A 13,406-nucleotide genomic window follows, 5' to 3' on the forward strand; every position below is an offset into this window, starting at 1 on the left:
ATATATATATATATATATATATGGTGATTCAGGAATTAAAAAAAAAAAAAGTTTAAGTTGAACAGATTTATGCATTTAACATTTAAAATATAACAATGATTTATATTGGACCAGAGAAATTCTGTGTCCTTTCTGGAATGGGAACATTCTCTCCACTCTAAATTATAAATACCACACTTCCCTCCCACTAAATACGCTTCCCATTGGGGTAAAAGAAGCCTGGTTTTGTGTCCATGTCGACCAATGTACTCCAGAGACTCGATAGTACAAGAGCAGATCATTTGAGAGAGTTAGTTAATCAAGCTTCCCTCGACAGTGCAGCACAGACCACAAAACATCTGTGATCCATCTGAATTGTACACAAATATTCTATTTATACTAAAGCACTATTAGAGGCATTAATATATAAAAGGATAGATAGCTTTAACATTATAAACAGCTCTAAGAAGAAAACAAGACAACCCTGTGCCATGCGACAACAAATCTCAAAGCTTTTCAACGTACACATCATCAGCATCATTAGCATAATTTAACCAATTTTTCCTGTGTTAGTTTTATTTTTAAATCTACTTTATGTGATGTACATTCTAAATGCTTTAAAAAAGGATTAGCCAAACATCACAAATACAAAATAATTATGCACAATATTTTACATTTAATAAATATTAACTTAACTTAAGTAAAACTCCACAGGAGGAGTCCACATGAGAAATAGGAGCCGTGAAACCCAAGCCTTATAAAGCACCTTATTATTGTTGGCTAAAGCTGGTATTTACAAAAGGAGACGGGGGAAACCTACATTGCTGTGTACTTAAGAACTCCCTAGCAAGCAGACCAAAGATTATTATTTCACTCCCAAACTGTTCTATGATCTGCATCTAAACATGATGTCACACCAGCAATACTGTACCACACGTGTTCTCCTTCCTTTACCCTTTTTTAAACCTTTATGATCAACTATATTATTTGCACATAGGCTGTTCTCACAAATCTGACAGTGCACCATAGGAGGAGCAAACTGGATAAAATGATTTAAAAAGGCAGATCTGTACATCCATCACTGAAACATGGAACAATCATGGAGCGAAGAAGCAACAGAGGCACATTACATGCCACCAAACCATTGCCTGACACATGAATTGTGCCCAAGCACGCACATCTTTCTTTTCTCTTAACCATGGAGTTTGAGCTCAAAATAAATCTGACACCAAGTATAGCACAGATTATCTTTTATTTTATACAAGTAAGCTATCCTTTGGCTGTCACAGGAGTATAAACCATGTCACTCTACCAGAGCATTACTGGACGGTATTTGCTTAAAGCAGCTGGCCCTTGCCCAGAATCATATGATCTGCGATGATCCATGTAAGCAGACTTTTCATAATAGCACCAGTGTTTGTGCAATCATAAGACATCAGCAATGATATACAACACATCTTTGTGAACTCTTGAGTTTTAATGAAGACCTTTTAAACAGACCAAGCTTTCAAGTCTAGCAATAAAGAGCATCGACTCAAACAAAACTAGAAAAAAGGAAACACCCATATTTTAATTACTGTTACAAAAAAGGACTAAGAGGATCTGAAAAGTTGAGGGAAGATGGAGCTGTACAATTATGACAAAAATCATCATTTTCGAATATTCCCCTGAAATTTTAATTATGATTATCACAATTTACATTGAATGATGTTTAAACCAATGTTTGATGCAACTGCATGACATATTTTTATATGAAAATAAACAAGCTGAAAACACTAACTGAAAAAACCTTTAGTGCTTTTCTAAAGTTTTAAGCCTCAAATGTCAAATATACATCGAATTGGTTTATTCTTTAAATTATAATAAAAAAGTAAAAATATGAATGGTATTATAATGTTATACTAAAAAAAATGGAAAAACCCTTAAGATGACATATAGAAAGAAAGAAAAATATCCTAAGTGTACAAAATAACATAAGTGGACTTTGAATGATTAATAGCCGCTTTGAACAATTACATAATTGTGGCATCCATTTATTGTAATCCTGATTAGAAATTTGTGCACAATTTGAATTGTGCAGCCCTAACATAATAAACCTTGACTGTTTGGTGCATTAATTATAATTTAGTGACACAACATACACCCTGCAATTCTTGCTGAAAGATAAGTGGATGTTACTGCTTATGCTTTCTTTCAATCCACTGTCAAAGCAACTAATTGGTAGATGGTTCTGTTTAGTCTTATAGCTGATGTTTTATGCATGTAATAAACGAATCACATTAAAAACACAGAGCGCCTTTTGAGATGGTCAAACTTTACTAGGAGCGCCCAAGACATCTACTTAACTTATCGGATATAAGAAATAATCAAATATGCTTCTTCAAGCATGCATCTTTGCAGTGTATTTGATAACTTTCAAGAGCAAAATCTTGATTAGCAAGATTGTTGTACTGGGAATAAGCAGCTCTTAACGGCTGGTCTGACAGCATTGCCGAATCAAATGTGCATGAGCAGTATCATGTTTCTCAGTGTTGACAGTAGGTAGCATTGTGCAATCCTCAAGGTGAAATTAATGATTAACATTCAACTGAATTCAAATCTCAGTTCAAGAAATTCTAACATTAACATTCCAAACAAATAGTTGAATAAAACAACTTGCAAGGTTTACTTTAGCTCTGGGAGGATAAGGGGACCTACTGAATTTCCAAGTCTAATGCTCAAACTCTCCCCCGTCTTCCTTTTTCTTTCCTTCTGAAAAAAAAAGCAGAGGGAAATCAGATGTAATATTTATTTAAGTAAATATTTCCATGCATCAAAAAGTCAAGACGACAAAACCAATCCAAAACCATCAATTACAAAATGTACATTAAATTCAAGTACCACACTTTCATCTTTCAAAGTAAAAAGCTATTAATAAAAATAGTTTTATTTGCATGGTTTCGAGACCTTAAGCTAGTGGATCAGACCGAATTTATTTCATTTTTTTTCCTTCAAAAATGCAGCCCCACCCTACTTGGATTTATACGTTGGTTTGCCCTAAGAGAGCAACTGAAACGTTTACAGTACGAGCGCACACAACGGGGAGTTTCGAACCAAAAGTACCAAAGACAGAAGCTTACACATGTCTGTACAAGTGTAAACGTTTCCTCTGGATAGTTGTCTGACTAGTCTGACTTCTGAAAGTCACAATTACTTTTATTTGTCTTTAAATTTAAAGTCTGATAACTAATTATTGTCAAATACAATTAGCAGCATCACTCCCTCAAAATAAACTCAGCCTCACATGGCTGCAAATCCACCCTGCACTCTAAACACTGGGAATGTGTTTGGGCAGCTACAGAAAATGTGAAATGGCTTGTCAGATATCATCATAAACTAGATACCAAATAAACTAAAAACAAGTTAAATTCTCACAATGCCACATAGACCTTTGTGTGCAACATTTGATGTCAAGAAGCAATTAAAGACGACTGTAAACTAAAAACATGAGATGTTGCAAGCAGTTCATTGTAATCTTGCCAAAAGTATGAAACCGTCAATTGCCGCAAGCAAAATAAAGTTAAAGTAAGTTTCTCTCACAGGAAAGGAAACATAATATGCAAATCATTATTTGATCACCTAAAAGCCCCTCATGTCACATGGTTATGGCAAAAGACACTGGAGACTAAACTGCAGTCATTTCACTCATTTAATTTCACACGAACCAAATTATCAAACCATTATCCACCATCAGTCCATTTTTATTTCATTTAATAAAAAGGTTAAGATGGCCAACTCACGTGGGAAATAATTCCTCTCTGTCAAACAGTTTAATATTTGCTCCACTTATTATTTGCTTTAATAATGTACCTCTCTAGTTACCCAAAACTGATAAGGTCAGGTGACAGTCAGGTGACATTTTACATAACTCCAAATATAGCTTATTGCTCCTATAACCCAGAGGGGCATTATGAAGAGAAAATTGAAAGTACAAGCACCATCAGCTCTCACGCACTTTCTTTAAATCTGTAAACTGTTGCCCTTCACACTTCATGGCCTTCAAAGCTGTCCCGTGGTATCTAATCCAATTTAACGTTTGATCATTTACGAATGGAGGAGGCTAAGGACAAAGAGATATCAGTTTTAAGCATTTGAGTCTAGGCTAGAGAAATGTTGGGAATTTGTTTCATTTCATAAACAAGTCTTTTAGGCCATAACAGGAATGATGCATGATAAGACAAGATACATCTGCATTTCTGTGAACACTGTGACAAAGAGCAAGATCAGTTCACCCCGCTACTATTTCACTGTTAATGACTTTACTAGAAAATAACTGAGAACTTAATAACTGATCAAAACTGGTAATTTATAGCTGCCCCAAGAAAACTCTAACTAAACTTGAAATTGATATCCTGAATGCACTGTAAGTCGCTTTGGATAAAAGCATCTGCTAAATGCATAAATTTAATTTAATTTTTTAATTTAATTTAAACTCAAAGTGCCTCTCTGTCCCATTCAAAACAACCAACCTTTGCTCTAAATATTTACAAAGGCATTCACTTGAGGGTTTGCACTCCCTGTGCACAATACGTCTTGAAAATGACCGGCTATTTTAAGGTAAACAGATCTTCACAGGTTTGTGGGGTCGTATAAGTAGGAAAGATTTCCTTCTCTCTAATGGGTACAACATCTTGTCTTGAAAACCATTACTAGAACCTCTCTCTACCCGGTTGGTTATTTCTGAGCTGTGACTGAAACGGTCATGGGCTCGCTCTGATAAAGGCCAGTCTGGACGAGGATGTCACACTGTTCCCAAAGAACAATATTTGCCAGAGCAGCTGTGCACACTCAAACGGGTGACACCTACGAGCCCTGTACTTAGTTGTTTCAAGTTTGTTGTCACCTCACTAAAGGTGGAGCTAGCTGAACATAACAAACATGATGATTACTGACAAATTATTACACATAGGCCTATTGAATTTTCAAAAGAGCTGAAGGGTTAGTTCACCCAAAAATTTAAATTCTGTCATTCATTTCTTATCCTCATGATGTCCAAACCTGTCAGACTTCCATTCATCTTCTGAACACAAATGAAGGTATTCTTGATAGAATCTGAGAGCTCTCTGACCCTCCCATAGACAGCAAGGGTACCACCACGATCAAGGCTCAGGAAGGTAGCAAGGACATTTTTAAAGTAATCCATGTGTCATCAGGGGTTCAACCGTAATTTTATGAACCAATGAGAACACTTTCTGTATGCAAAGAAAACAAAAATAATTACTTTATTCAACAATTTGTCTCCTCCACATCACCTTAGCGCCATTTTGGAGAATATCTTCTGAACTCAAACAGCTTATGCGCCGCGCAGATACATTTTTTACATTGTTTACACTATAAACTGAAATGCCGGGAGGTTAACAAGGAGGAGACGAATTGTTGAATAAAGGTTCTTTTTTTTTTACACAAAGTATTCTCGTAGCTTCATAAAGTTATGGTTGAACCTCTGATGTCACAGGGATTACTTTACCGATGTCCTTGCTACGTTTCTGGATCTTGAGCATGATAGTACCCTTGCTGTTTATGGAGGATAAGAGCTCTCTTTATGTATCAAAAATATCTTAATTTGTGATCTGATGATGAACAGCAGTCTTACAGGTTTGGAACAACATGAGGGTGAGTAATAATGACAGAATTAGCATTTTTGGGTTGACTATCCCTTTAAAGAATGCCATCTAGCTTTAAAACAGTTCAGTTTCACAGCATAAGCACCCTTATATATACTTTATACTGTCGTGCATGAGAAAAACTGGTACTAGAACAAAATGCGACCATAATCATAGGTCTAAATGTGTCAGATCACACCGCAACGCTTCCATCTGACAGATGTCATTTGGCAACAACTGTCCAACTCTAAAAAGAAAAGAGTTTATGGCACAACACAGGCGGCAAACATTGCACATCCAAAGTAGGGGACACGCCCTTCATACAATGAGAAACTACACCATCTCTCGGCCCGCACATAGCACACAGTGAGCTGCGAGCCCCACCCAGGACTCACACACATTCCTTGATAGAGCCGTCAGGCCAACTGGAAGAGCGCCCAGTCTCCCCTGCAGTGAATAACGCCAAAGCAATGTCCTACTCTCTACCCAAACACCCGGTGGGTCTGAGCTGGGAACAGAAACAGGGGACTCTTTCATGGTTTCCACTTACTAACCACCGATGGACCAAGGCAGTTTGAGAGTTTTTTTTTTTTTTTTTTTTAAGCAAGCTGATTTACTCATTTATAAATACAAACAGAAGCCCCTCATGACACTGATTAATGTGCTTCAATTTAAATGTGAGATATTGCACAACTATAAAGATTCAGCAATGCTGCGTGTTAGATAAGTGATAGAATCGTTGGGCAAACAACCAGACCACTAATTATAGAAAAGCCACTGCAAGCGTTTAATGCCACACTTTTTCCATTAAAATGCTGTAATGTTTAATATGACACACACACATATATAGTCAGCCATTGCACAATGCAATAACATGAGTTACTTGGTTACTCGATCTTTAGCAGACACGTTTTTTCCAAAGCAAATTACACGACACTTTTTAATGTGACACGTGTTAGTCATATTTCTCTATTACATGCTCAGAGTGGCTATTTCTGACAAAGCAAGAGCCGATACATAAAAAGGGACAACTAGTATTTGGTTAGAAGTTCCACTTTTACTTCCACATGGATTCCAATTCAAACCCACAAGTGACCAAACTCACGTGCATTGATGTACGCTTTTAATCTTATTGTGGAAATATCAGCTATTTAGAAGAATAAATAGAAGACAAAGATAAAACCATAAAGCTGTGCTGTAGTGAATTTCATTAAATAACATGTTGATGCTTGAAATGGTATAGAAACATAAAAAAATAGATACATGTATATTAGCTAAAGGCTTTCACTTGCATTCAGTCATGTTTTTGTATATCCTGAATTGTTTATGTATTCTGTTAACAACGCAAGTCAAAAGGATATGAGTCAGTCAACTATCAAATACATAGTGATGACTGATGGCACGGTCTTACCAGCTCGGGGTGCATTATATTTCATTAGCCATCAGCTGGTTTTATAGTTAGGTCTGTATTGCCACTGCCAAGTCTTTTGTAGAAGTGAAAATGCACGTGGTTTGAAACATCCAACTCTCTGCTTATCTACAATTCAACTCGAAACAACCTCATGTGAACTGCACATGGAGTAATCCAACCTCTGCAGCCAGTATCCTTGGTCTGTTGTAAACAAGTAGACGTGCATACCTACATTACTGGAGTGATGTAGTACAAGCTGTAGTGTAGTCAGACTATTAGTCTACGTCTAGACATGCCAATCTTTGAATTGCCTTACAGCACACTTCGGAATGCATTAGAAGTGATGAATTATGGCCTTGCTGTGTACTTTTGTCATTTTAATAGTTTTTAAGTGTGAAACTGAAATAATTTAAGAATCATCACAAGCAGCTCTTCTGTTACTCACCAGAACCATGAAAACATATCAAATGTCACTACAACACGTCTTAACTGTAATTCATTGATATGGAAGATTAGTTAGCACAAAGAAAAAAATTTGCACAATAAACCTAAATCAACATTTAATCCATAATATAATGCAGTAATGACAGTTGTGGCTACCAGGAAATAATTGCTACACGTCATTCAAGTTAGTCTTGTCAAGTTGTCTACAGTAAAACCCATCTACTTGTTGCATCATTAAATTATGGCTTGTGCATATAAAGCATGTCATTTCAAAAAGTAACTGTCTAAAAACAAGAAGACTTAATAATTGAGGCATTAAAGTCCTTGGACGGACATTGAAACCTACTGTCATGTGATCCTAAACTTTAATGAAATGCAGACCGTATCTTCTATTTCAAGGACGATAACAAATTAAATCTAGTAATCAAAACTGAATTGCAGAAGTATAATGGAAGTAAAGTTTATCATATGCCGTAGGCACACGTACAAGAAGAGATCTGATGATATGAGGTCTAAAGTATATAATAATATAATGCTATTTAATAAACATAATATATTTAAATATATTCATTTAAACATTCTGCACTTTGACAGCAATACAAAAACCTGATACGATTTTTTGTAATTATAAGGCAGTAAATGGAGTCAACTGGAAATGCCAAAAACCACAATAACAATAACAATATATAACTTATAATATAACTTATATATATATATATATAAGCTCTTAACTCCTGTTGAAAAACTAGATTAGGGCTCAAAAACAACTTGGCATAAAATATACAAATCTGCCCTTGATTAAGGCTTATGTGTGTCAGACTGTTACAACAGTTGTTTTTTTTTTTATGGAAAATGATGAAATATGAATGCCTGACTCTGACTCAGAGCCATATTGGCAAACGCAGTATATTGTCCAATGTCTCTGTTTAAGCTTCTGTATTTTTCAACCATGGAATGATGATAACTCCAGGGTCTGTCTGAACAGGAGACACGTACCCAGATAATGCAAGTCTTCATATCAGACTTCAAAACTCTTCAAATGATGCCTACATCCTGTACGGCAACGTGCTGACAACTTATCTGCGATGGATCGTCATCACAGTGTCACAGAGAATTGATTTCCATCACTCTGCACCCATATGAAAAAAAATCTAATAAAGAATCAAGAAGTGAGTAAGCAAACAAACAGTGAATGAAATACTCCGCTACAAAAGCTTGCCACTCCTCCCTTGGCGTTACCATCACAAGTCCTTGACAAGGAAATAACAAAGGAAGTGTGCAGAAGTCCAGACTCTTTTCATTTCACACTGAAACAAATGGTCCTACCAAGTACAACCCTAATCTGACCTATCAACACAGAGGAGAAAGTTTTGCCTCCACTGTAAACTTCCAGGACAATCACGCATCAGATAAGGACACACAGACCACAAAACCATGTTTCTATTCAACATTCAAATCCTAAATCATTTAAAGATAAGCAAGAAGCTCTGTGTTCTGTTTTAAACAACACATTGCAACCTTCAAATGCAACCAAGGTTGAAAAAGACACTGCTAGACAGACATGAATGAGGCAACCACAATCCAGAATAAAAAATATATATATATTAACTTCTATTTTTTTAAAGTTACTCTAGCACAACTTTAAAATAGTGCATTATTACTGTGTGATTTTTTTTATTATTAGGGGCCAAGCACCGAAGGTGCGTAGGACCCTCTTGTTTTTGTTGGCGTTCTTATTATTATTATTATTATTCTTCCGACTGGGCGTCTATGGCAGCCCATAGAACCGAATGCGGGAAAGTTGTAATGGTTTGACATTCTGATAGAGGACAGTGCCAACATTAAGTACACCAATTTTGGTGTGTCTAAGTCAATCCCTCTAGCGCCACCAACTGTCCAAAATTTCACTTTAATTTTGTTAATAACTTTTTAACCCTACGGCCAATCAACGAAATTCTTTTTTCTTCTGATTTCTGAGCTCATGCCGATTCGATTGCACCCTACGAAGTCATTTCCGTCATAGAAATATGACCGCCATTTTGAATTTCTTTAAAAACCTACTTTTTCGAACTCGTCCTAGACGGTTTGTCCGATTCACACGAAAATTAAACCATATCATCCTCAGGCAGTGCTGACCAAAAGTTATGCAAATCAAATTGATTCGTCAAACCGTTTTCGATAAACGCTCTAACAAATTTTATGTAGTGCTTACAAAAACAGTCGTAAGGCTGTATCTCGGCAACGACTTATCCTATTCAGACCAAACTTGGTACATGTCATAACAAGCATGACCTGAGGCAACATGCTGTGATTGGGCGCAGCGCCACCTACTGATCCGGAGATATGAAAAACTGCTATTTTTGCTTATAACTTCTGAACAGTTTGTCCAAAAATCATAACATTGGTCTTGTTAGATTCAGGGCAACATGCCGAGTCGACTGATATCCAATTTGACCATTTCGGCCATTTTGACTGTCGGCCATTTTGAATTTTGTGCTAAAATGCTGTATTTTCTGAACACATCAACGGATTGTTACGAAACATGGTATGGGTCATCAGCACAATGTCCTGAAGGAGTATGAGAAGTTTCGAAACAGCGCCACCTAGTGGTGATCTTCTATTTTTAAATGCTTATAACTTTGGGTGTGGTTGACTTATTTTCACGAGACTCATCAAATTGGACTCCTGAAACCTTACCGAGTCCTATGATACCAAACATGCTAGGTTTTGCCTTTCGGTTTGTGTAGCGTTGTGATTTAGCGCTTAAAAAACATTTGGCTATATCTTCGAAACCGCTTGTCTGATCGAGACGAAACCACCGTCAGAAGTTCGGAAACATAGGTCGATAGCTATATGCCAATGCCCAAATGCCAAAATATTGATAGTAAGGGGTAGTAATATTCAATCAAAGTCAAGAGTCAGTCATTTTTTACGTGCTTTTTCATATAAATGTCTATAACTCTGAAGTGAATTGAGATATTTTCACCAAAATTGACACACATATGTATGGGCTCACTCTGAGCACACATAAAAAAAATGGTGGGACTGAGCCTCTTGGTGGCGCTATAATAGAACAAAACATGAAATTCTCATTGACTTCAATACAGTTTTGTGAAATAAAATGCTATACTAAACAAATGCATTGGTGTAATATTACGAAACTCAGAATGTGCCAACAACACCATCCCCTGAAGGTATTCAAAATATTTTGAAACAGCGCCACCTAGTGGTCAAAAGTTATAACTCAATTTACGCAAAGGCTAATAACTTTTGAATAAATCTGGCTATTGACATGACGCTGGTCTTTGTAGATTCCTTGGGTCAAGTCGAGAACATAGATACAAAGTTTTCCTTATTTGGCTGAACTTCCTGTCCGCCATTTTGATTAATGTTGAAAACCTACTTTTTCGAACTCCTCCTAGACCGTTTGTCAGATTTTCACCAAATTTGACGTGGCTCATCTTCAGAACATGCTGGCAAAAAGTTATGGATTTCGTGTCGACATACGAAACGGTTCTCATTTAGCGCATCAACAAATCTGCTTGAAGGGTGCCAAAATGCATTTGAGGCTGTATCTCTGCAAAGCTTTGACATATTTGCACCAAACTTTGTATGTGTCATCGACACCTCACACTGACCGTTCCAAACTAATTTGGTAACAGCACCACCTATTGGTTACACGTGATAAGCCAATAAATCCTATTACTAGTTGTTGTGTTGATTGTTTTCAAGCCATTTTGCCTAAAATAATCTTAAAACTGTCTTAATTACTCATTCCTGCCGTTCGTCTGAAGCTTGCTTCTGTAGTGCTTGGCCCCGTTATTGCTGCTTGCAGCTATATTTATTATTATTATTCTGCTATGGACTCATCTGTCCTGACATAACAGAAGAAATCGTTGGGTGTGGCAGGAGAGGGGGATGGTGACAAAATCTGCTCACTTTTAAAAGATAAATCAGATAAACTGCAAAACAGCTTCATGGATGTCAACACTCCATACACATCACCAAACTATCAGCACTTATCTTTTTGTCCCTCTTACCCATCTATTCATTTCATTCTCTTATATAACAAACTTTCAGTCATCCTACTGCACAACATCTCCATTACTAAAGTCATGCCGCAGTCTGGCGTGAATAAAACACTTCATTCTTTCTCCTCTATAGCAAGCCTTACTTTCCCCCTCTGTGTTTCAAACCTGGACTCTATTAGTAAGTCTTTCCAAACCACTACATTCCATTACCCCCTCCTCCCTTCACCCCTCTTACTCCCTATACCCACACTCTGGCCAGGTTGAGAAAATCAGGGCATAATGTGACAGGCTTTGCAAATTAAATCAAATTAAAACATTCACATTTTATAAGAGTAACAGGAATGTTTAAACAAATCAAAATTTCATATGGCAAAGACATATGAAACAACGATTCACCCACAGTGCAGAAAATGTGCTGACTTTGTCCAAAAACCTTGAGCTATGACCAGATTCAGTGTGGCAGGATAATGCTCCTATTCAAGAGGAAAGTAAAAAAAATCGATAGATGTGTGGCATTAGTTTAATTCACTTTTTTACAATTTACTACTAAATACTAATACGAGTATGGCGTTCTTGTGAACCAAATGTATTCGTTTTATTTTACAAAGTGGGCAAAGTCATACAACCAAAGTCATTCTTGTCCATTTTAACTTGGGTGTATCTTTTGCATGAAATGCAAAACCCCATAGAAAATTTGCCTTAATTGTCAACCCAGTTTCTTCTCAGTGATTCAGCAGGTCACGTTTAAGAAACTAAACGCTGAATTATGAACAATTGCAAACTTTAATATTCTTTGGTACTGTTGGAGGAAAAAACATGCGCACCAGATGACAACTACGCAGCAGATACACACCCACCACCTCTTCATGTTCAACGATACAGATGATGATACGTTTGAGAGAATTTTGTGCGATACAACAACATTTCTTAGAACCAAATCAGCAGATGTTACACACATAAACATATAATAGATTCAGAAACAGTCTCTGGAAAAGTAGCTACTTCATGCATGCATCGTGAGCGTCTCTCGCCAGAGCTGCATAACTAATTAACCTCAAGAGACACAAACTCACCTGGAAGGTTCAACACCTTTGCTCTGGCATCTTCAGCGGTCCACAGCTTTCTGCCACAGCCCAGAAAACTTTTCCAACACGTTTTCTTCACCAAACTTGAACGTATTCGTGTACTCTGTCGTTCTTTCTCAAGGCACGAAGCCTCACTGTATATTTCACTAGTTTTATTAGTTACTTTGTCACTTGCTCTCTCTCTCTTTCTGTCACACCGTGCTGGGTTCCCTCAGTGTGCTTTCAACTCCGGGCTATGGAGAATGGCAGAGTTTGGGCTTGGGCAGTGGAGACCTTCACTGGAGAAGAGGGCGGGGTTACGGTGTAGCAGGGCGTGGTCCTTTGTCATTGAGTGACGTGTGTGTTCAACACAGCGATAAAGCACGTGAATCTGGATTGGAAACAGGATTGCAACAAGATTCAAGGTGGCACATCTTTACTGAGGCAATTTGTAAAGTGTTTTCAAATTTGTAATTTTGAACCTATAAAAAAGGGTGTGTTGAGTAAAACTTTCTTCTGCTTTATGGTGGAAATAGCTTTTGTCATGAAATAGTCATGATTTTAAGGTACGTATCTGTGCAGAAATGGATTTTCAAAATAAAGTTATAATTGAAAGTGTGACATCTAGCCCTGAAGTGCCCTACAAGATATTGCCTAAAACAGTACTTTTTACACCTAGTACTTTTAAGTTGTAAAGAATATTTGCTGTGACTTTTTTTACTAAGTATATTTGCAAAAATGTTTAATTTGTTTTGTTTAAAAATAATTACATGGAATTTAAAAGTAATAACCATTAAATACAAAGGTTTTGTGAATAGAAAAGACTGGAGGTGGG

General features: G+C 36.8%; 1 protein-coding gene across 49 annotated transcripts in view; it reads right to left on the reverse strand.

Moving 5' to 3' along the window:
- The window catches only part of LOC128027311 (neuroblast differentiation-associated protein AHNAK-like), a 30,891-nt gene extending 18,039 nt beyond the window's left edge, over positions 1 to 12,852 (reverse strand). For 21 of the 49 annotated variants that reach the window (XM_052614827.1, XM_052614828.1, XM_052614819.1 and 18 more), the window contains exons 1-2: positions 12,581 to 12,849; positions 2,677 to 2,730 (exon numbers count right to left, since the gene is read on the reverse strand). The gene's annotated coding sequence lies outside the window, so the exon portion shown is untranslated. Of the gene's footprint in view, positions 1 to 2,676; positions 2,731 to 12,580 lie in introns of all 49 variants that reach the window. The other 28 variants (XM_052614803.1, XM_052614808.1, XM_052614794.1 and 25 more) reach the window with 4 other exon arrangements.
- Positions 12,853 to 13,406: the final 554 nt, after the last annotated feature.

The sequence above is a fragment of the Carassius gibelio genome, chromosome A14, assembly GCF_023724105.1.
Source record: "Carassius gibelio isolate Cgi1373 ecotype wild population from Czech Republic chromosome A14, carGib1.2-hapl.c, whole genome shotgun sequence".
Classification (NCBI taxonomy): Eukaryota; Metazoa; Chordata; class Actinopteri; order Cypriniformes; family Cyprinidae; genus Carassius; species Carassius gibelio.